Source organism: Pseudophryne corroboree, chromosome 4, assembly GCF_028390025.1.
Source record: "Pseudophryne corroboree isolate aPseCor3 chromosome 4, aPseCor3.hap2, whole genome shotgun sequence".
Classification (NCBI taxonomy): domain Eukaryota; kingdom Metazoa; phylum Chordata; class Amphibia; order Anura; family Myobatrachidae; genus Pseudophryne; species Pseudophryne corroboree.
In genome coordinates this window covers 63,174,908-63,196,467 of record NC_086447.1, presented here as the reverse complement: position 1 = coordinate 63,196,467, position 21,560 = coordinate 63,174,908, and the positions used below count along the sequence as shown (strand labels likewise).

The following is a 21,560-nucleotide window of genomic DNA, read 5'->3' as shown; positions in this document are numbered from 1 at the left end:
AAAGCAATAAAAATCATTACACTTTGCCAGAGTTCAAGGACACCATAGTTTCCACAGCTGATGAGGATGCAAGTAGATGATTATTCCACACTTTAAATTGCTGTTAGACTTCTTCCCCGGAGTCTGGGTTATCATCAGAATCCCCTACCTTATGTATTGAATGGCATGGATATTGATCAAGTATTGCCAAGTAGAGGACAGTCTTACATTCTGTTTTATCAGCAGTGTCAGAACTTGGAAGAAGGGCACATAGGATACAGGCTATGACTGCCTCCTGGGCATTGCTGACTAAGGCTTCACCAGGTATTTTGTACAGAGTTGATATGTGTTTATCTTTTCATGCATTGATTGATCACTAATTACTTGACATTCAAGCCCAAATCCATCCTCCATAGGTTCACAATGTGTTTAAAGATGTCTGTCCTTCTTAATCAATTAGTTTTGCTGTATCGTGTGATTTGTTCTTTTATGAAACTACTGCTTTTATAGTTCATTTCCCAGTGAAATTAAAACTCTGTTTCATAATTACCATATACTTGACATCAGTGTTTGGAGAATGTCAGTAGGTATGATATGGTAACTGCTGGTTAAATAAGGAAACACAGTATCCACAGAATATAATCTACCACTGAGCTACATCACATTTAATAGAATGATCAATTATTTTTCATAATTGGTGTTAATTCTTGCCCATTACTGTAGAGTGCATTCATGCATTTGTTGGTCTTGGGCTCTTCTGAAGAGGTTACACACAGATAAGTAAGAATCTATATTTTGCAAAACATGGAGATGCCAGGGATTGAACCCGGGGCCTCATACATGCAAAGCATGCGCTTTACCACTGAGCTACATCCCCTTTGAGTTGGTGTGCTTTGATACCGAGCGATTGCCGTTCTGCATAGTTCTCAAGTTCTACTACTTCCACTGTTCTAAGGTTAAACTCAGAGCACGGAGCAAAGATAACAATTATACCTTGCTGTATAGATTTCAAGGATACTGTAGGTATCATATGATAACTTTTATTTCAATGAGGAAACACAGATTCTGGGGAATATAATCTACCACTGAGCAACATCACATTTTATAGACTGGTCAATAATTTTTCATAGTTTGATTGAAACTTTTCCAATTTCTCTAGAGTATTTTAATGCATTTGTTGATCTGGAGAGGTTACATAGAGTTAAGAAAGAATCTACATTTTGCAAAACATGGAGATGCCGGGGATTGAACCCGGGGCCTCATACATGCGAAGCATGCGCTTTACCACTGAGCTACATCCCCTGTGAAAAAGTGTGGTACTCATTCGATTGCAGCTTTGCATTGTACTCAAGTTCTACTATTTTCTAGTGTTCTAAGGGTCATCTCAGAGTATAAAGCAATAAAAACCATTACACTTTGCCAGAGTTCAAGGACACCATAGTTTCCACAGCTGATGAGGATGCAATTAGATGATCATTCCACACTTTAAATTGCTGTTAGACTTCTTCACCGGAGTCTGGGTTATCATCAGAATCCCCTACCTTATGTAATGAATGGCATGGATATTGATCAAGTATTGCCAAGTAGAGGACAGTCTTACATTCTGTTTTATCAGCAGTGTCAGAACTTGGAAGAAGGGCACATAGGATACAGGCTATGACTGCCTCCTGGGCATTGCTGACTAAGGCTTCACCAGGTATTTTGTACAGAGTTGATATGTGTTTATCTTTTCATGCATTGATTGATCACTAATTACTTGACATTCAAGCCCAAATCCATCCTCCATAGGTTCACTATGTGTTTAAAGATGTCTGTCCTTCTTAATCAATTAGTTTTGCTGTATCGTGTGATTTGTTCTTTTATGAAACTACTGCTTTTATAGTTCATTTCCCAGTGAAATTAAAACTCTGTTTCATAATTACCATATACTTAACATCAGTGTTTGGAGAATGTCAGTAGGTATGATATGGTAACTGCTGGTTAAATAAGGAAACACAGTGTCCACAGAATATAATCTACCACTGAGCTACATCACATTTAATAGAATGATCAATTATTTTTCATAATTGGTGTTAATTCTTGCCCATTACTGTAGAGTGCATTCATGCATTTGTTGGTCTTGGGCTCTTCTGAAGAGGTTACATACAGATAAGTAAGAATCTATATTTTGCAAAACATGGAGATGCTGGGGATTGAACCCGGGGCCTCATACAGGAAAAGCATGCGCTCTACCACTGAGCTACATCCCCTTTGAGTTGGTGTGTATTGATACTGAGCGATTGCTGTTCTGCATAGTACTCAAGTTCTACTACTACCACTGTTCTAAGGTTAAACTCAGAGCACGGAGCAAAGATAACAATTATACCATGCTGTATAGATTTCAAGGATACTGTAGGTATCATATAATAACTTTTATTTCAATGAGGAAACACAGATTCTGAGGAATATAATCTACCACTGAGCAACATCACATTTTATAGACTGGTCAATAATTTTTCATAGTTTGATTGAAACTTTTCCAATTTCTCTAGAGTATTTTAATGCATTTGTTGATCTGGAGAGGTTACATAGAGTTAAGAAAGAATCTACATTTTGCAAAACATGGAGATGCCGGGGATTGAACCCGGGGCCTCATACATGCGAAGCATGCCTTCTACCACTGAGCTACATCCCCTGTGAAAAAGTGTGGTACTCATTCGATTGCAGCTTTGCATGGTACTCAAGTTCTACTATTTTCTAGTGTTCTAAGGGTTATCTCAGAGTATAAAGCAATAAAAACCATTACACTTTGCCAGAGTTCAAGGACACCATAGTTTCCACAGCTGATGAGGATGCAAGTAGATGATCATTCCACACTTTAAATTGCTGTTAGACTTCTTCACCGGAGTCTGGGTTATCATCAGAATCCCCTACCTTATGTAATGAATGGCATGGATATTGATCAAGTATTGCCAAGTAGAGGACAGTCTTACATTCTGTTTTATCAGCAGTGTCAGAACTTGGAAGAAGGGCACATAGGATACAGGCTATGACTGCCTCCTGGGCATTGCTGACTAAGGCTTCACCAGGTATTTTGTACAGAGTTGATATGTGTTTATCTTTTCATGCATTGATTGATCACTAATTACTTGACATTCAAGCCCAAATCCATCCTCCATAGGTTCACAATGTGTTTAAAGATGTCTGTCCTTCTTAATCAATTAGTTTTGCTGTATCGTGTGATTTGTTCTTTTATGAAACTACTGCTTTTATAGTTCATTTCCCAGTGAAATTAAAACTCTGTTTCATAATTACCATATACTTGACATCAGTGTTTGGAGAATGTCAGTAGGTATGATATGGTAACTGCTGGTTAAATAAGGAAACACAGTATCCACAGAATATAATCTACCACTGAGCTACATCACATTTAATAGAATGATCAATTATTTTTCATAATTGGTGTTTATTCTTGCCCATTACTGTAGAGTGCATTCATGCATTTGTTGGTATTGGGCTCTTCTGAAGAGGTTACATACAGATGAGTAAGAATCTATATTTTGCAAAACATGGAGATGCCGGGGATTGAACCCGGGGCCTCATACATGCGAAGCATGCGCTCTACCACTGAGCTACATCCCCTTTGAGTTGGTGCGTTTTGATACCGAGCGATTGCTGTTCTGCATAGTACTCAAGTTCTACTACTTCCACTGTTCTAAGGTTAAACTCAGAGCACGGAGCAAAGATAACAATTATACCTTGCTGTATAGATTTCAAGGATACTGTAGGTATCATATGATAACTTTTATTTCAATGAGGAAACACAGATTCTGGGGAATATAATCTACCACTTAGCAACATCACATTTTATAGACTAGTCAATAATTTTTCATAGTTTGATTGAAACTTTTCCAATTTCTCTAGAGTATTTTAATGCATTTGTTGATCTGGAGAGGTTACATAGAGTTAAGAAAGAATCTACATTTTGTAAAACATGGAGATACCGGGAATTGAACCCAGGGCCTCATACATGCGAAGCGTGCGCTCTACCACTGAGCTACATCCCCTGTGAAAAAGTGTGGTACTCATTCGATTGCAGCTTTGCATTGTACTCAAGTTCTACTATTTTCTAGTGTTCTAAGGGTCATCTCAGAGTATAAAGCAATAAAAATCATTACACTTTGCCAGAGTTCAAGGACACCATAGTTTCCACAGCTGATGAGGATGCAAGTAGATGATTATTCCACACTTTAAATTGCTGTTAGACTTCTTCCCCGGAGTCTGGGTTATCATCAGAATCCCCTACCTTATGTATTGAATGGCATGGATATTGATCAAGTATTGCCAAGTAGAGGACAGTCTTACATTCTGTTTTATCAGCAGTGTCAGAACTTGGAAGAAGGGCACATAGGATACAGGCTATGACTGCCTCCTGGGCATTGCTGACTAAGGCTTCACCAGGTATTTTGTACAGAGTTGATATGTGTTTATCTTTTCATGCATTGATTGATCACTAATTACTTGACATTCAAGCCCAAATCCATCCTCCATAGGTTCACAATGTGTTTAAAGATGTCTGTCCTTCTTAATCAATTAGTTTTGCTGTATCGTGTGATTTGTTCTTTTATGAAACTACTGCTTTTATAGTTCATTTCCCAGTGAAATTAAAACTCTGTTTCATAATTACCATATACTTGACATCAGTGTTTGGAGAATGTCAGTAGGTATGATATGGTAACTGCTGGTTAAATAAGGAAACACAGTATCCACAGAATATAATCTACCACTGAGCTACATCACATTTAATAGAATGATCAATTATTTTTCATAATTGGTGTTAATTCTTGCCCATTACTGTAGAGTGCATTCATGCATTTGTTGGTCTTGGGCTCTTCTGAAGAGGTTACACACAGATAAGTAAGAATCTATATTTTGCAAAACATGGAGATGCCAGGGATTGAACCCGGGGCCTCATACATGCAAAGCATGCGCTTTACCACTGAGCTACATCCCCTTTGAGTTGGTGTGCTTTGATACCGAGCGATTGCCGTTCTGCATAGTTCTCAAGTTCTACTACTTCCACTGTTCTAAGGTTAAACTCAGAGCACGGAGCAAAGATAACAATTATACCTTGCTGTATAGATTTCAAGGATACTGTAGGTATCATATGATAACTTTTATTTCAATGAGGAAACACAGATTCTGGGGAATATAATCTACCACTGAGCAACATCACATTTTATATACTGGTCAATAATTTTTCATAGTTTGATTGAAACTTTTCCAATTTCTCTAGAGTATTTTAATGCATTTGTTGATCTGGAGAGGTTACATAGAGTTAAGAAAGAATCTACATTTTGCAAAACATGGAGATACCGGGGATTGAACCCGGGGCCTCATACATGCGAAGCATGCGCTCTACCACTGAGCTACATCCCCTGTGAAAAAGTGTGGTACTCATTCGATTGCAGCTTTGCATTGTACTCAAGTTCTACTATTTTCTAGTGTTCTAAGGGTCATCTCAGAGTATAAAGCAATAAAAACCATTACACTTTGCCAGAGTTCAAGGACACCATAGTTTCCACAGCTGATGAGGATGCAATTAGATGATCATTCCACACTTTAAATTGCTGTTAGACTTCTTCACCGGAGTCTGGGTTATCATCAGAATCCCCTACCTTATGTAATGAATGGCATGGATATTGATCAAGTATTGCCAAGTAGAGGACAGTCTTACATTCTGTTTTATCAGCAGTGTCAGAACTTGGAAGAAGGGCACATAGGATACAGGCTATGACTGCCTCCTGGGCATTGCTGACTAAGGCTTCACCAGGTATTTTGTACAGAGTTGATATGTGTTTATCTTTTCATGCATTGATTGATCACTAATTACTTGACATTCAAGCCCAAATCCATCCTCCATAGGTTCACTATGTGTTTAAAGATGTCTGTCCTTCTTAATCAATTAGTTTTGCTGTATCGTGTGATTTGTTCTTTTATGAAACTACTGCTTTTATAGTTCATTTCCCAGTGAAATTAAAACTCTGTTTCATAATTACCATATACTTAACATCAGTGTTTGGAGAATGTCAGTAGGTATGATATGGTAACTGCTGGTTAAATAAGGAAACACAGTATCCACAGAATATAATCTACCACTGAGCTACATCACATTTAATAGAATGATCAATTATTTTTCATAATTGGTGTTAATTCTTGCCCATTACTGTAGAGTGCATTCATGCATTTGTTGGTCTTGGGCTCTTCTGAAGAGGTTACATACAGATAAGTAAGAATCTATATTTTGCAAAACATGGAGATGCTGGGGATTGAACCCGGGGCCTCATACAGGAAAAGCATGCGCTCTACCACTGAGCTACATCCCCTTTGAGTTGGTGTGTATTGATACTGAGCGATTGCTGTTCTGCATAGTACTCAAGTTCTACTACTACCACTGTTCTAAGGTTAAACTCAGAGCACGGAGCAAAGATAACAATTATACCATGCTGTATAGATTTCAAGGATACTGTAGGTATCATATAATAACTTTTATTTCAATGAGGAAACACAGATTCTGAGGAATATAATCTACCACTGAGCAACATCACATTTTATAGACTGGTCAATAATTTTTCATAGTTTGATTGAAACTTTTCCAATTTCTCTAGAGTATTTTAATGCATTTGTTGATCTGGAGAGGTTACATAGAGTTAAGAAAGAATCTACATTTTGCAAAACATGGAGATGCCGGGGATTGAACCCGGGGCCTCATACATGCGAAGCATGCCTTCTACCACTGAGCTACATCCCCTGTGAAAAAGTGTGGTACTCATTCGATTGCAGCTTTGCATGGTACTCAAGTTCTACTATTTTCTAGTGTTCTAAGGGTTATCTCAGAGTATAAAGCAATAAAAACCATTACACTTTGCCAGAGTTCAAGGACACCATAGTTTCCACAGCTGATGAGGATGCAAGTAGATGATCATTCCACACTTTAAATTGCTGTTAGACTTCTTCACCGGAGTCTGGGTTATCATCAGAATCCCCTACCTTATGTAATGAATGGCATGGATATTGATCAAGTATTGCCAAGTAGAGGACAGTCTTACATTCTGTTTTATCAGCAGTGTCAGAACTTGGAAGAAGGGCACATAGGATACAGGCTATGACTGCCTCCTGGGCATTGCTGACATTAATCTTCACCAGGTATTTTGTACAGAGTTGATATGTGTTTATCTTTTCATGCATTGATTGATCACTAATTACTTGACATTCAAGCCCAAATCCATCCTCCATAGGTTCACAATGTGTTTAAAGATGTCTGTCCTTCTTAATCAATTAGTTTTGCTGTATCGTGTGATTTGTTCTTTTATTAAACTACTGCTTTTATAGTTCATTTCCCAGTGAAATTAAAACTCTGTTTCATAATTACCATATACTTGACATCAGTGTTTGGAGAATGTCAGTAGGTATGATATGGTAACTGCTGGTTAAATAAGGAAACAGTATCCACAGAATATAATCTACCACTGAGCTACATCACATTTAATAGAATGATCAATTATTTTTCATAATTGGTGTTAATTCTTGCCCATTACTGTAGAGTGCATTCATGCATTTGTTGGTCTTAAGCTCTTCTGAAGAGGTTACATACAGATAAGTAAGAATCTATATTTTGCAAAACATGGAGATGCTGGGGATTGAACCCAGGGCCTCATACATGCAAAGCATGCGCTCTACCACTGAGCTACATCCCCTTTGAGTTGGTGTGTATTGATACCGAGCGATTGCTGTTCTGCATAGTACTCAAGTTCTACTACTTCCACTGTTCTAAGGTTAAACTCAGAGCACGGAGCAAAGATAACAATTATACCTTGCTGTATAGATTTCAAGGATACTGTAGGTATCATATGATAACTTTTATTTCAATGAGGAAACACAGATTCTGGGGAATATAATCTACCACTGAGCAACATCACATTTTATAGACTGGTCAATAATTTTTCATAGTTTGATTGAAACTTTTCCAATTTCTCTAGAGTATTTTAATGCATTTGTTGATCTGGAGAGGTTACATAGAGTTAAGAAAGAATCTACATTTTGAAAACATGAAGATGCCAGAGATTTAACCCGGGGCCTCATACATGCGAAGCATGCGCTCTACCACTGAGCTACATCCCCTGTGAAAAAGTGTGGTACTCATTCGATTGCAGCTTTGCATTGTACTCAAGTTCTACTATTTTCTAGTGTTCTAAGGGTCATCTCAGAGTATAAAGCAATAAAAACCACTACACTTTGCCAGAGTTCAAGGACACCATAGTTTCCACAGTTGATGAGGATGCAAGTAGATGATCATTCCACACTTTAAATTGCTGTTAGACTTCTTCACCAGAGTCTGGGTTATCATCAGAATCCCCTACCTTATGTAATGAATGGCATGGATATTGATCAAGTATTGCCAAGTAGAGGACAGTCTTACATTCTGTTTTATCAGCAGTGTCAGAACTTGGAAGAAGGGCACATAGGATACAGGCTATGACTGCCTCCTGGGCATTTCTGACTAAGGCTTCACCAGGTATTTTGTACAGAGTTGATACGTGTTTATCTTTTCATGCATTGATTGATCACTAATTACTTGACATTCAAGCCCAAATCCATCCTCCATAGGTTCACAATGTGTTTAAAGATGTCTGTCCTTCTTAATCAATTAGTTTTGCTGTATCGTGTGATTTGTTCTTTTATGAAACTACTGCTTTTATAGTTCATTTCCGAGTGAAATTAAAACTCTGTTTCATAATTACCATATACTTGACATCAGTGTTTGGAGAATGTCAGTAGGTATGATATGGTAACTGCTGGTTAAATAAGGAAACACAGTATCCACAGAATATAATCTACCACTGAGCTACATCACATTTAATAGAATGATCAATTATTTTTCATAATTGGTGTTAATTCTTGCCCATTACTGTAGAGTGCATTCATGCATTTGTTGGTCTTGGGCTCTTCTGAAGAGGTTACATACAGATAAGTAAGAATCTATATTTTGCAAAACATGGAGATGCTGGGGATTGAACCCGGGGCCTCATACAGCAAAGCATGCGCTCTACCACTGAGCTACATCCCCTTTGAGTTGGTGTGCTTTGATACCGAGCGATTGCCGTTCTGCATAGTACTCAAGTTCTACTACTTCCACTGTTCTAAGGTTAAACTCAGAGCACGGAGCAAAGATAACAATTATACCTTGCTGTATAGATTTCAAGGATACTGTAGGTATCATATGATAACTTTTATTTCAATGAGGAAACACAGATTCTGGGGAATATAATCTACCACTGAGCAACATCACATTTTATAGACTGGTCAATAATTTTTCATAGTTTGATTGAAACTTTTCCAATTTCTCTAGAGTATTTTAATGCATTTGTTGATCTGGAGATGTTACATAGAGTTAAGAAAGAATCTACATTTTGCAAAACATGGAGATGCCGGGGATTAAAGCCGGGGCCTCATACATGCGAAGCATGCGTTCTACCACTGAGCTACATCCCCTGTGAAAAAGTGTGGTACTCATTCGATTGCAGCTTTGCATTGTACTCAAGTTCTACTATTTTCTAGTGTTCTAAGGGTCATCTCAGAGTATAAAGCAATAAAAACCATTACACTTTGCCAGAGTTCAAGGACACCATAGTTTCCACAGCTGATGAGGATGCAAGTAGATGATCATTCCACACTTTAAATTGCTGTTAGACTTCTTCACCGGAGTCTGGGTTATCATCAGAATCCCCTACCTTATGTAATGAATGGCATGGATATTGATCAAGTATTGCCAAGTAGAGGACAGTCTTACATTCTGTTTTATCAGCAGTGTCAGAACTTGGAAGAAGGGCACATAGGATACAGGCTATGACTGCCTCCTGGGCATTGCTGACTAAGGCTTCACCAGGTATTTTGTACAGAGTTGATATGTGTTTATCTTTTCATGCATTGATTGATCACTAATTACTTGACATTCAAGCCCAAATCCATCCTCCATAGGTTCACAATGTGTTTAAAGATGTCTGTCCTTCTTAATCAATTAGTTTTGCTGTATCGTGTGATTTGTTCTTTTATGAAACTACTGCTTTTATAGTTCATTTCCCAGTGAAATTAAAACTCTGTTTCATAATTACCATATACTTGACATCAGTGTTTGGAGAATGTCAGCAGGTATGATATGGTAACTGCTGGTTAAATAAGGAAACACAGTATCCACAGAATATAATCTACCACTGAGCTACATCACATTTAATAGAATGATCAATTATTTTTCATAATTGGTGTTTATTCTTGCCCATTACTGTAGAGTGCATTCATGCATTTGTTGGTATTGGGCTCTTCTGAAGAGGTTACATACAGATGAGTAAGAATCTATATTTTGCAAAACATGGAGATGCCGGGGATTGAACCCGGGGCCTCATACATGCGAAGCATGCGCTCTACCACTGAGCTACATCCCCTTTGAGTTGGTGCGTTTTGATACCGAGCGATTGCTGTTCTGCATAGTACTCAAGTTCTACTACTTCCACTGTTCTAAGGTTAAACTCAGAGCACGGAGCAAAGATAACAATTATACCTTGCTGTATAGATTTCAAGGATACTGTAGGTATCATATGATAACTTTTATTTCAATGAGGAAACACAGATTCTGGGGAATATAATCTACCACTTAGCAACATCACATTTTATAGACTAGTCAATAATTTTTCATAGTTTGATTGAAACTTTTCCAATTTCTCTAGAGTATTTTAATGCATTTGTTGATCTGGAGAGGTTACATAGAGTTAAGAAAGAATCTACATTTTGTAAAACATGGAGATACCGGGAATTGAACCCAGGGCCTCATACATGCGAAGCGTGCGCTCTACCACTGAGCTACATCCCCTGTGAAAAAGTGTGGTACTCATTCGATTGCAGCTTTGCATTGTACTCAAGTTCTACTATTTTCTAGTGTTCTAAGGGTCATCTCAGAGTATAAAGCAATAAAAATCATTACACTTTGCCAGAGTTCAAGGACACCATAGTTTCCACAGCTGATGAGGATGCAAGTAGATGATTATTCCACACTTTAAATTGCTGTTAGACTTCTTCCCCGGAGTCTGGGTTATCATCAGAATCCCCTACCTTATGTATTGAATGGCATGGATATTGATCAAGTATTGCCAAGTAGAGGACAGTCTTACATTCTGTTTTATCAGCAGTGTCAGAATTTGGAAGAAGGGCACATAGGATACAGGCTATGACTGCCTCCTGGGCATTGCTGACTAAGGCTTCACCAGGTATTTTGTACAGAGTTGATATGTGTTTATCTTTTCATGCATTGATTGATCACTAATTACTTGACATTCAAGCCCAAATCCATCCTCCATAGGTTCACAATGTGTTTAAAGATGTCTGTCCTTCTTAATCAATTAGTTTTGCTGTATCGTGTGATTTGTTCTTTTATTAAACTACTGCTTTTATAGTTCATTTCCCAGTGAAATTAAAACTCTGTTTCATAATTACCATATACTTGACATCAGTGTTTGGAGAATGTCAGTAGGTATGATATGGTAACTGCTGGTTAAATAAGGAAACACAGTATCCACAGAATATAATCTACCACTGAGCTACATCACATTTAATAGAATGATCAATTATTTTTCATAATTGGTGTTAATTCTTGCCCATTACTGTAGAGTGCATTCATGCATTTGTTGGTCTTGGGCTCTTCTGAAGAGGTTACACACAGATAAGTAAGAATCTATATTTTGCAAAACATGGAGATGCCAGGGATTGAACCCGGGGCCTCATACATGCAAAGCATGCGCTTTACCACTGAGCTACATCCCCTTTGAGTTGGTGTGCTTTGATACCGAGCGATTGCCGTTCTGCATAGTTCTCAAGTTCTACTACTTCCACTGTTCTAAGGTTAAACTCAGAGCACGGAGCAAAGATAACAATTATACCTTGCTGTATAGATTTCAAGGATACTGTAGGTATCATATGATAACTTTTATTTCAATGAGGAAACACAGATTCTGGGGAATATAATCTACCACTGAGCAACATCACATTTTATAGACTGGTCAATAATTTTTCATAGTTTGATTGAAACTTTTCCAATTTCTCTAGAGTATTTTAATGCATTTGTTGATCTGGAGAGGTTACATAGAGTTAAGAAAGAATCTACATTTTGCAAAACATGGAGATGCCGGGGATTGAACCCGAGGCCTCATACATGCGAAGCATGCGCTCTACCACTGAGCTACATCCCCTGTGAAAAAGTGTGGTACTCATTCGATTGCAGCTTTGCATTGTACTCAAGTTCTACTATTTTCTAGTGTTCTAAGGGTCATCTCAGAGTATAAAGCAATAAAAACCATTACACTTTGCCAGAGTTCAAGGACACCATAGTTTCCACAGCTGATGAGGATGCAATTAGATGATCATTCCACACTTTAAATTGCTGTTAGACTTCTTCACCGGAGTCTGGGTTATCATCAGAATCCCCTACCTTATGTAATGAATGGCATGGATATTGATCAAGTATTGCCAAGTAGAGGACAGTCTTACATTCTGTTTTATCAGCAGTGTCAGAACTTGGAAGAAGGGCACATAGGATACAGGCTATGACTGCCTCCTGGGCATTGCTGACTAAGGCTTCACCAGGTATTTTGTACAGAGTTGATATGTGTTTATCTTTTCATGCATTGATTGATCACTAATTACTTGACATTCAAGCCCAAATCCATCCTCCATAGGTTCACTATGTGTTTAAAGATGTCTGTCCTTCTTAATCAATTAGTTTTGCTGTATCGTGTGATTTGTTCTTTTATGAAACTACTGCTTTTATAGTTCATTTCCCAGTGAAATTAAAACTCTGTTTCATAATTACCATATACTTAACATCAGTGTTTGGAGAATGTCAGTAGGTATGATATGGTAACTGCTGGTTAAATAAGGAAACACAGTATCCACAGAATATAATCTACCACTGAGCTACATCACATTTAATAGAATGATCAATTATTTTTCATAATTGGTGTTAATTCTTGCCCATTACTGTAGAGTGCATTCATGCATTTGTTGGTCTTGGGCTCTTCTGAAGAGGTTACATACAGATAAGTAAGAATCTATATTTTGCAAAACATGGAGATGCTGGGGATTGAACCCGGGGCCTCATACAGGAAAAGCATGCGCTCTACCACTGAGCTACATCCCCTTTGAGTTGGTGTGTATTGATACTGAGCGATTGCTGTTCTGCATAGTACTCAAGTTCTACTACTACCACTGTTCTAAGGTTAAACTCAGAGCACGGAGCAAAGATAACAATTATACCATGCTGTATAGATTTCAAGGATACTGTAGGTATCATATAATAACTTTTATTTCAATGAGGAAACACAGATTCTGAGGAATATAATCTACCACTGAGCAACATCACATTTTATAGACTGGTCAATAATTTTTCATAGTTTGATTGAAACTTTTCCAATTTCTCTAGAGTATTTTAATGCATTTGTTGATCTGGAGAGGTTACATAGAGTTAAGAAAGAATCTACATTTTGCAAAACATGGAGATGCCGGGGATTGAACCCGGGGCCTCATACATGCGAAGCATGCCTTCTACCACTGAGCTACATCCCCTGTGAAAAAGTGTGGTACTCATTCGATTGCAGCTTTGCATGGTACTCAAGTTCTACTATTTTCTAGTGTTCTAAGGGTTATCTCAGAGTATAAAGCAATAAAAACCATTACACTTTGCCAGAGTTCAAGGACACCATAGTTTCCACAGCTGATGAGGATGCAAGTAGATGATCATTCCACACTTTAAATTGCTGTTAGACTTCTTCACCGGAGTCTGGGTTATCATCAGAATCCCCTACCTTATGTAATGAATGGCATGGATATTGATCAAGTATTGCCAAGTAGAGGACAGTCTTACATTCTGTTTTATCAGCAGTGTCAGAACTTGGAAGAAGGGCACATAGGATACAGGCTATGACTGCCTCCTGGGCATTGCTGACTAAGGCTTCACCAGGTATTTTGTACAGAGTTGATATGTGTTTATCTTTTCATGCATTGATTGATCACTAATTACTTGACATTCAAGCCCAAATCCATCCTCCATAGGTTCACAATGTGTTTAAAGATGTCTGTCCTTCTTAATCAATTAGTTTTGCTGTATCGTGTGATTTGTTCTTTTATTAAACTACTGCTTTTATAGTTCATTTCCCAGTGAAATTAAAACTCTGTTTCATAATTACCATATACTTGACATCAGTGTTTGGAGAATGTCAGTAGGTATGATATGGTAACTGCTGGTTAAATAAGGAAACAGTATCCACAGAATATAATCTACCACTGAGCTACATCACATTTAATAGAATGATCAATTATTTTTCATAATTGGTGTTAATTCTTGCCCATTACTGTAGAGTGCATTCATGCATTTGTTGGTCTTAAGCTCTTCTGAAGAGGTTACATACAGATAAGTAAGAATCTATATTTTGCAAAACATGGAGATGCTGGGGATTGAACCCAGGGCCTCATACATGCAAAGCATGCGCTCTACCACTGAGCTACATCCCCTTTGAGTTGGTGTGTATTGATACCGAGCGATTGCTGTTCTGCATAGTACTCAAGTTCTACTACTTCCACTGTTCTAAGGTTAAACTCAGAGCACGGAGCAAAGATAACAATTATACCTTGCTGTATAGATTTCAAGGATACTGTAGGTATCATATGATAACTTTTATTTCAATGAGGAAACACAGATTCTGGGGAATATAATCTACCACTGAGCAACATCACATTTTATAGACTGGTCAATAATTTTTCATAGTTTGATTAAAACTTTTCCAATTTCTCTAGAGTATTTTAATGCATTTGTTGATCTGGAGAGGTTACATAGAGTTAAGAAAGAATCTACATTTTGAAAACATGAAGATGCCAGAGATTTAACCCGGGGCCTCATACATGCGAAGCATGCGCTCTACCACTGAGCTACATCCCCTGTGAAAAAGTGTGGTACTCATTCGATTGCAGCTTTGCATTGTACTCAAGTTCTACTATTTTCTAGTGTTCTAAGGGTCATCTCAGAGTATAAAGCAATAAAAACCACTACACTTTGCCAGAGTTCAAGGACACCATAGTTTCCACAGTTGATGAGGATGCAAGTAGATGATCATTCCACACTTTAAATTGCTGTTAGACTTCTTCACCAGAGTCTGGGTTATCATCAGAATCCCCTACCTTATGTAATGAATGGCATGGATATTGATCAAGTATTGCCAAGTAGAGGACAGTCTTACATTCTGTTTTATCAGCAGTGTCAGAACTTGGAAGAAGGGCACATAGGATACAGGCTATGACTGCCTCCTGGGCATTTCTGACTAAGGCTTCACCAGGTATTTTGTACAGAGTTGATACGTGTTTATCTTTTCATGCATTGATTGATCACTAATTACTTGACATTCAAGCCCAAATCCATCCTCCATAGGTTCACAATGTGTTTAAAGATGTCTGTCCTTCTTAATCAATTAGTTTTGCTGTATCGTGTGATTTGTTCTTTTATGAAACTACTGCTTTTATAGTTCATTTCCGAGTGAAATTAAAACTCTGTTTCATAATTACCATATACTTGACATCAGTGTTTGGAGAATGTCAGTAGGTATGATATGGTAACTGCTGGTTAAATAAGGAAACACAGTATCCACAGAATATAATCTACCACTGAGCTACATCACATTTAATAGAATGATCAATTATTTTTCATAATTGGTGTTAATTCTTGCCCATTACTGTAGAGTGCATTCATGCATTTGTTGGTCTTGGGCTCTTCTGAAGAGGTTACATACAGATAAGTAAGAATCTATATTTTGCAAAACATGGAGATGCTGGGGATTGAACCCGGGGCCTCATACAGCAAAGCATGCGCTCTACCACTGAGCTACATCCCCTTTGAGTTGGTGTGCTTTGATACCGAGCGATTGCCGTTCTGCATAGTACTCAAGTTCTACTACTTCCACTGTTCTAAGGTTAAACTCAGAGCACGGAGCAAAGATAACAATTATACCTTGCTGTATAGATTTCAAGGATACTGTAGGTATCATATGATAACTTTTATTTCAATGAGGAAACACAGATTCTGGGGAATATAATCTACCACTGAGCAACATCACATTTTATAGACTGGTCAATAATTTTTCATAGTTTGATTGAAACTTTTCCAATTTCTCTAGAGTATTTTAATGCATTTGTTGATCTGGAGAGGTTACATAGAGTTAAGAAAGAATCTACATTTTGCAAAACATGGAGATGCCGGGGATTAAAGCCGGGGCCTCATACATGCGAAGCATGCGTTCTACCACTGAGCTACATCCCCTGTGAAAAAGTGTGGTACTCATTCGATTGCAGCTTTGCATTGTACTCAAGTTCTACTATTTTCTAGTGTTCTAAGGGTCATCTCAGAGTATAAAGCAATAAAAACCATTACACTTTGCCAGAGTTCAAGGACACCATAGTTTCCACAGCTGATGAGGATGCAAGTAGATGATCATTCCACACTTTAAATTGCTGTTAAACTTCTTCACCGGAGTCTGGGTTATCATCAGAATCCCCTACCTTATGTAATGAATGGCATGGATATTGATCAAGTATTGCCAAGTAGAGGACAGTCTTACATTCTGTTTTATCAGCAGTGTCAGAACTTGGAAGAAGGGCACATAGGATACAGGCTATGACTGCCTCCTGGGCATTGCTGACTAAGGCTTCACCAGGTATTTTGTACAGAGTTGATATGTGTTTATCTTTTCATGCATTGATTGATCACTAATTACTTGACATTCAAGCCCAAATCCATCCTCCATAGGTTCACCATGTGTTTAAAGATGTCTGTCCTTCTTAATCAATTAGTTTTGCTGTATCGTGTGATTTGTTCTTTTATGAAACTACTGCTTTTATAGTTCATTTCCCAGTGAAATTAAAACTCTGTTTCATAATTACCATATACTTGACATCAGTGTTTGGAGAATGTCAGTAGGTATGATATGGTAACTGCTGGTTAAATAAGGAAACACAGTATCCACAGAATATAATCTACCACTGAGCTACATCACATTTAATAGAATGATCAATTATTTTTCATAATTGGTGTTAATTCTTGCCCAATACTGTAGAGTGCATTCATGCATTTGTTGGTCTTGGGCTCTTCTGAAGAGGTTACATACAGATAAGTAAGAATCTATATTTTGCAAAACATGGAGATGCTGGGGATTGAACCCAGGGCCTCATACATGCAAAGCATGCGCTCTACCACTGAGCTACATCCCCTTTGAGTTGGTGTGTATTGATACCGAGCGATTGCTGTTCTGCATAGTACTCAAGTTCTACTACTTCCACTGTTCTAAGGTTAAACTCAGAGCACGGAGCAAAGATAACAATTATACCTTGCTGTATAGATTTCAAGGATACTGTAGGTATCATATGATAACTTTTATTTCAATGAGGAAACACAGATTCTGGGGAATATAATCTACCACTGAGCAACATCACATTTTATAGACTGGTCAATAATTTTTCATAGTTTGATTGAAACTTTTCCAATTTCTCTAGAGTATTTTAATGCATTTGTTGATCTGGAGAGGTTACATAGAGTTAAGAAAGAATCTACATTTTGAAAACATGAAGATGCCAGAGATTTAACCCGGGGCCTCATACATGCGAAGCATGCGCTCTACCACTGAGCTACATCCCCTGTGAAAAAGTGTGGTACTCATTCGATTGCAGCTTTGCATTGTACTCAAGTTCTACTATTTTCTAGTGTTCTAAGGGTCATCTCAGAGTATAAAGCAATAAAAACCACTACACTTTGCCAGAGTTCAAGGACACCATAGTTTCCACAGTTGATGAGGATGCAAGTAGATGATCATTCCACACTTTAAATTGCTGTTAGACTTCTTCACCAGAGTCTGGGTTATCATCAGAATCCCCTACCTTATGTAATGAATGGCATGGATATTGATCAAGTATTGCCAAGTAGAGGACAGTCTTACATTCTGTTTTATCAGCAGTGTCAGAACTTGGAAGAAGGGCACATAGGATACAGGCTATGACTGCCTCCTGGGCATTTCTGACTAAGGCTTCACCAGGTATTTTGTACAGAGTTGATACGTGTTTATCTTTTCATGCATTGATTGATCACTAATTACTTGACATTCAAGCCCAAATCCATCCTCCATAGGTTCACAATGTGTTTAAAGATGTCTGTCCTTCTTAATCAATTAGTTTTGCTGTATCGTGTGATTTGTTCTTTTATGAAACTACTGCTTTTATAGTTCATTTCCGAGTGAAATTAAAACTCTGTTTCATAATTACCATATACTTGACATCAGTGTTTGGAGAATGTCAGTAGGTATGATATGGTAACTGCTGGTTAAATAAGGAAACACAGTATCCACAGAATATAATCTACCACTGAGCTACATCACATTTAATAGAATGATCAATTATTTTTCATAATTGGTGTTAATTCTTGCCCATTACTGTAGAGTGCATTCATGCATTTGTTGGTCTTGGGCTCTTCTGAAGAGGTTACATACAGATAAGTAAGAATCTATATTTTGCAAAACATGGAGATGCTGGGGATTGAACCCGGGGCCTCATACAGCAAAGCATGCGCTCTACCACTGAGCTACATCCCCTTTGAGTTGGTGTGCTTTGATACCGAGCGATTGCCGTTCTGCATAGTACTCAAGTTCTACTACTTCCACTGTTCTAAGGTTAAACTCAGAGCACGGAGCAAAGATAACAATTATACCTTGCTGTATAGATTTCAAGGATACTGTAGGTATCATATGATAACTTTTATTTCAATGAGGAAACACAGATTCTGGGGAATATAATCTACCACTGAGCAACATCACATTTTATAGACTGGTCAATAATTTTTCATAGTTTGATTGAAACTTTTCCAATTTCTCTAGAGTATTTTAATGCATTTGTTGATCTGGAGAGGTTACATAGAGTTAAGAAAGAATCTACATTTTGCAAAACATGGAGATGCCGGGGATTAAAGCCGGGGCCTCATACATGCGAAGCATGCGTTCTACCACTGAGCTACATCCCCTGTGAAAAAGTGTGGTACTCATTCGATTGCAGCTTTGCATTGTACTCAAGTTCTACTATTTTCTAGTGTTCTAAGGGTCATCTCAGAGTATAAAGCAATAAAAACCATTACACTTTGCCAGAGTTCAAGGACACCATAGTTTCCACAGCTGATGAGGATGCAAGTAGATGATCATTCCACACTTTAAATTGCTGTTAAACTTCTTCACCGGAGTCTGGGTTATCATCAGAATCCCCTACCTTATGTAATGAATGGCATGGATATTGATCAAGTATTGCCAAGTAGAGGACAGTCTTACATTCTGTTTTATCAGCAGTGTCAGAACTTGGAAGAAGGGCACATAGGATACAGGCTATGACTGCCTCCTGGGCATTGCTGACTAAGGCTTCACCAGGTATTTTGTACAGAGTTGATATGTGTTTATCTTTTCATGCATTGATTGATCACTAATTACTTGACATTCAAGCCCAAATCCATCCTCCATAGGTTCACCATGTGTTTAAAGATGTCTGTCCTTCTTAATCAATTAGTTTTGCTGTATCGTGTGATTTGTTCTTTTATGAAACTACTGCTTTTATAGTTCATTTCCCAGTGAAATTAAAACTCTGTTTCATAATTACCATATACTTGACATCAGTGTTTGGAGAATGTCAGTAGGTATGATATGGTAACTGCTGGTTAAATAAGGAAACACAGTATCCACAGAATATAATCTACCACTGAGCTACATCACATTTAATAGAATGATCAATTATTTTTCATAATTGGTGTTAATTCTTGCCCAATACTGTAGAGTGCATTCATGCATTTGTTGGTCTTGGGCTCTTCTGAAGAGGTTACATACAGATAAGTAAGAATCTATATTTTGCAAAACATGGAGATGCTGGGGATTGAACCCAGGGCCTCATACATGCAAAGCATGCGCTCTACCACTGAGCTACATCCCCTTTGAGTTGGTGTGTATTGATACCGAGCGATTGCTGTTCTGCATAGTACTCAAGTTCTACTACTTCCACTGTTCTAAGGTTAAACTCAGAGCACGGAGCAAAGATAACAATTATACCTTGCTGTATAGATTTCAAGGATACTGTAGGTATCATATGATAACTTTTATTTCAATGAGGAAACACAGATTCTGGGGAATATAATCTACCACTGAGCAACATCACATTTTATAGACTGGTCAATAATTTTTCATAGTTTGATTGAAACTTTTCCAATTTCTCTAGAGTATTTTAATGCATTTGTTGATCTGGAGAGGTTACATAGAGTTAAGAAAGAATCTACATTTTGAAAACATGAAGATGCCAGAGATTTAACCCGGGGCCTCATACATGCGAAGCATGCGCTCTACCACTGAGCTACATCCCCTGTGAAAAAGTGTGGTACTCATTCGATTGCAGCTTTGCATTGTACTCAAGTTCTACTATTTTCTAGTGTTCTAAGGGTCATCTCAGAGTATAAAGCAATAAAAACCACTACACTTTGCCAGAGTTCAAGGACACCATAGTTTCCACAGTTGATGAGGATGCAAGTAGATGATCATTCCACACTTTAAATTGCTGTTAGACTTCTTCACCAGAGTCTGGGTTATCATCAGAATCCCCTACCTTATGTAATGAATGGCATGGATATTGATCAAGTATTGCCAAGTAGAGGACAGTCTTACATTCTGTTTTATCAGCAGTGTCAGAACTTGGAAGAAGGGCACATAGGATACAGGCTATGACTGCCTCCTGGGCATTTCTGACTAAGGCTTCACCAGGTATTTTGTACAGAGTTGATACGTGTTTATCTTTTCATGCATTGATTGATCACTAATTACTTGACATTCAAGCCCAAATCCATCCTCCATAGGTTCACAATGTGTTTAAAGATGTCTGTCCTTCTTAATCAATTAGTTTTGCTGTATCGTGTGATTTGTTCTTTTATGAAACTACTGCTTTTATAGTTCATTTCCGAGTGAAATTAAAACTCTGTTTCATAATTACCATATACTTGACATCAGTGTTTGGAGAATGTCAGTAGGTATGATATGGTAACTGCTGGTTAAATAAGGAAACACAGTATCCACAGAATATAATCTACCACTGAGCTACATCACATTTAATAGAATGATCAATTATTTTTCATAATTGGTGTTAATTCTTGCCCATTACTGTAGAGTGCATTCATGCATTTGTTGGTCTTGGGCTCTTCTGAAGAGGTTACATACAGATAAGTAAGAATCTATATTTTGCAAAACATGGAGATGCTGGGGATTGAACCCGGGGCCTCATACAGCAAAGCATGCGCTCTACCACTGAGCTACATCCCCTTTGAGTTGGTGTGCTTTGATACCGAGCGATTGCCGTTCTGCATAGTACTCAAGTTCTACTACTTCCACTGTTCTAAGGTTAAACTCAGAGCACGGAGCAAAGATAACAATTATACCTTGCTGTATAGATTTCAA

General features: G+C 37.9%; 27 non-coding genes across 27 annotated transcripts; all 27 read right to left on the bottom strand.

Moving 5' to 3' along the window:
* Positions 1–784: 784 nt before the first annotated feature.
* On the bottom strand, positions 785–856 carry TRNAA-UGC (transfer RNA alanine (anticodon UGC)). The gene has a single exon. It is a non-coding gene; the product is annotated as a tRNA-Ala (tRNA).
* A 353-nt stretch (positions 857–1,209) lies between these two features.
* TRNAA-CGC (transfer RNA alanine (anticodon CGC)) lies at positions 1,210–1,281 on the bottom strand. The gene has a single exon. It is a non-coding gene; the product is annotated as a tRNA-Ala (tRNA).
* An 875-nt stretch (positions 1,282–2,156) lies between these two features.
* Positions 2,157–2,228, bottom strand: TRNAE-UUC (transfer RNA glutamic acid (anticodon UUC)). The gene has a single exon. It is a non-coding gene; the product is annotated as a tRNA-Glu (tRNA).
* A 353-nt stretch (positions 2,229–2,581) lies between these two features.
* TRNAA-CGC (transfer RNA alanine (anticodon CGC)) lies at positions 2,582–2,653 on the bottom strand. Its single transcript has one exon. It is a non-coding gene; the product is annotated as a tRNA-Ala (tRNA).
* An 875-nt stretch (positions 2,654–3,528) lies between these two features.
* On the bottom strand, positions 3,529–3,600 carry TRNAA-CGC (transfer RNA alanine (anticodon CGC)). Its single transcript has one exon. It is a non-coding gene; the product is annotated as a tRNA-Ala (tRNA).
* Positions 3,601–3,953: 353 nt separating this feature from the next.
* On the bottom strand, positions 3,954–4,025 carry TRNAA-CGC (transfer RNA alanine (anticodon CGC)). The gene has a single exon. It is a non-coding gene; the product is annotated as a tRNA-Ala (tRNA).
* Positions 4,026–4,900: 875 nt separating this feature from the next.
* On the bottom strand, positions 4,901–4,972 carry TRNAA-UGC (transfer RNA alanine (anticodon UGC)). The gene has a single exon. It is a non-coding gene; the product is annotated as a tRNA-Ala (tRNA).
* A 353-nt stretch (positions 4,973–5,325) lies between these two features.
* Positions 5,326–5,397, bottom strand: TRNAA-CGC (transfer RNA alanine (anticodon CGC)). Its single transcript has one exon. It is a non-coding gene; the product is annotated as a tRNA-Ala (tRNA).
* Positions 5,398–6,272: 875 nt separating this feature from the next.
* Positions 6,273–6,344, bottom strand: TRNAE-UUC (transfer RNA glutamic acid (anticodon UUC)). Its single transcript has one exon. It is a non-coding gene; the product is annotated as a tRNA-Glu (tRNA).
* Positions 6,345–6,697: 353 nt separating this feature from the next.
* On the bottom strand, positions 6,698–6,769 carry TRNAA-CGC (transfer RNA alanine (anticodon CGC)). Its single transcript has one exon. It is a non-coding gene; the product is annotated as a tRNA-Ala (tRNA).
* An 874-nt stretch (positions 6,770–7,643) lies between these two features.
* TRNAA-UGC (transfer RNA alanine (anticodon UGC)) lies at positions 7,644–7,715 on the bottom strand. Its single transcript has one exon. It is a non-coding gene; the product is annotated as a tRNA-Ala (tRNA).
* A 352-nt stretch (positions 7,716–8,067) lies between these two features.
* Positions 8,068–8,139, bottom strand: TRNAA-CGC (transfer RNA alanine (anticodon CGC)). The gene has a single exon. It is a non-coding gene; the product is annotated as a tRNA-Ala (tRNA).
* A 1,299-nt stretch (positions 8,140–9,438) lies between these two features.
* Positions 9,439–9,510, bottom strand: TRNAA-CGC (transfer RNA alanine (anticodon CGC)). Its single transcript has one exon. It is a non-coding gene; the product is annotated as a tRNA-Ala (tRNA).
* An 875-nt stretch (positions 9,511–10,385) lies between these two features.
* On the bottom strand, positions 10,386–10,457 carry TRNAA-CGC (transfer RNA alanine (anticodon CGC)). The gene has a single exon. It is a non-coding gene; the product is annotated as a tRNA-Ala (tRNA).
* Positions 10,458–10,810: 353 nt separating this feature from the next.
* On the bottom strand, positions 10,811–10,882 carry TRNAA-CGC (transfer RNA alanine (anticodon CGC)). Its single transcript has one exon. It is a non-coding gene; the product is annotated as a tRNA-Ala (tRNA).
* An 875-nt stretch (positions 10,883–11,757) lies between these two features.
* Positions 11,758–11,829, bottom strand: TRNAA-UGC (transfer RNA alanine (anticodon UGC)). The gene has a single exon. It is a non-coding gene; the product is annotated as a tRNA-Ala (tRNA).
* Positions 11,830–12,182: 353 nt separating this feature from the next.
* On the bottom strand, positions 12,183–12,254 carry TRNAA-CGC (transfer RNA alanine (anticodon CGC)). Its single transcript has one exon. It is a non-coding gene; the product is annotated as a tRNA-Ala (tRNA).
* Positions 12,255–13,129: 875 nt separating this feature from the next.
* On the bottom strand, positions 13,130–13,201 carry TRNAE-UUC (transfer RNA glutamic acid (anticodon UUC)). The gene has a single exon. It is a non-coding gene; the product is annotated as a tRNA-Glu (tRNA).
* Positions 13,202–13,554: 353 nt separating this feature from the next.
* On the bottom strand, positions 13,555–13,626 carry TRNAA-CGC (transfer RNA alanine (anticodon CGC)). Its single transcript has one exon. It is a non-coding gene; the product is annotated as a tRNA-Ala (tRNA).
* Positions 13,627–14,499: 873 nt separating this feature from the next.
* TRNAA-UGC (transfer RNA alanine (anticodon UGC)) lies at positions 14,500–14,571 on the bottom strand. Its single transcript has one exon. It is a non-coding gene; the product is annotated as a tRNA-Ala (tRNA).
* A 352-nt stretch (positions 14,572–14,923) lies between these two features.
* TRNAA-CGC (transfer RNA alanine (anticodon CGC)) lies at positions 14,924–14,995 on the bottom strand. Its single transcript has one exon. It is a non-coding gene; the product is annotated as a tRNA-Ala (tRNA).
* A 1,299-nt stretch (positions 14,996–16,294) lies between these two features.
* On the bottom strand, positions 16,295–16,366 carry TRNAA-CGC (transfer RNA alanine (anticodon CGC)). Its single transcript has one exon. It is a non-coding gene; the product is annotated as a tRNA-Ala (tRNA).
* An 875-nt stretch (positions 16,367–17,241) lies between these two features.
* TRNAA-UGC (transfer RNA alanine (anticodon UGC)) lies at positions 17,242–17,313 on the bottom strand. Its single transcript has one exon. It is a non-coding gene; the product is annotated as a tRNA-Ala (tRNA).
* Positions 17,314–17,665: 352 nt separating this feature from the next.
* Positions 17,666–17,737, bottom strand: TRNAA-CGC (transfer RNA alanine (anticodon CGC)). The gene has a single exon. It is a non-coding gene; the product is annotated as a tRNA-Ala (tRNA).
* A 1,299-nt stretch (positions 17,738–19,036) lies between these two features.
* Positions 19,037–19,108, bottom strand: TRNAA-CGC (transfer RNA alanine (anticodon CGC)). Its single transcript has one exon. It is a non-coding gene; the product is annotated as a tRNA-Ala (tRNA).
* An 875-nt stretch (positions 19,109–19,983) lies between these two features.
* TRNAA-UGC (transfer RNA alanine (anticodon UGC)) lies at positions 19,984–20,055 on the bottom strand. The gene has a single exon. It is a non-coding gene; the product is annotated as a tRNA-Ala (tRNA).
* Positions 20,056–20,407: 352 nt separating this feature from the next.
* TRNAA-CGC (transfer RNA alanine (anticodon CGC)) lies at positions 20,408–20,479 on the bottom strand. Its single transcript has one exon. It is a non-coding gene; the product is annotated as a tRNA-Ala (tRNA).
* Between the last annotated feature and the right edge of the window lie 1,081 nt (positions 20,480–21,560).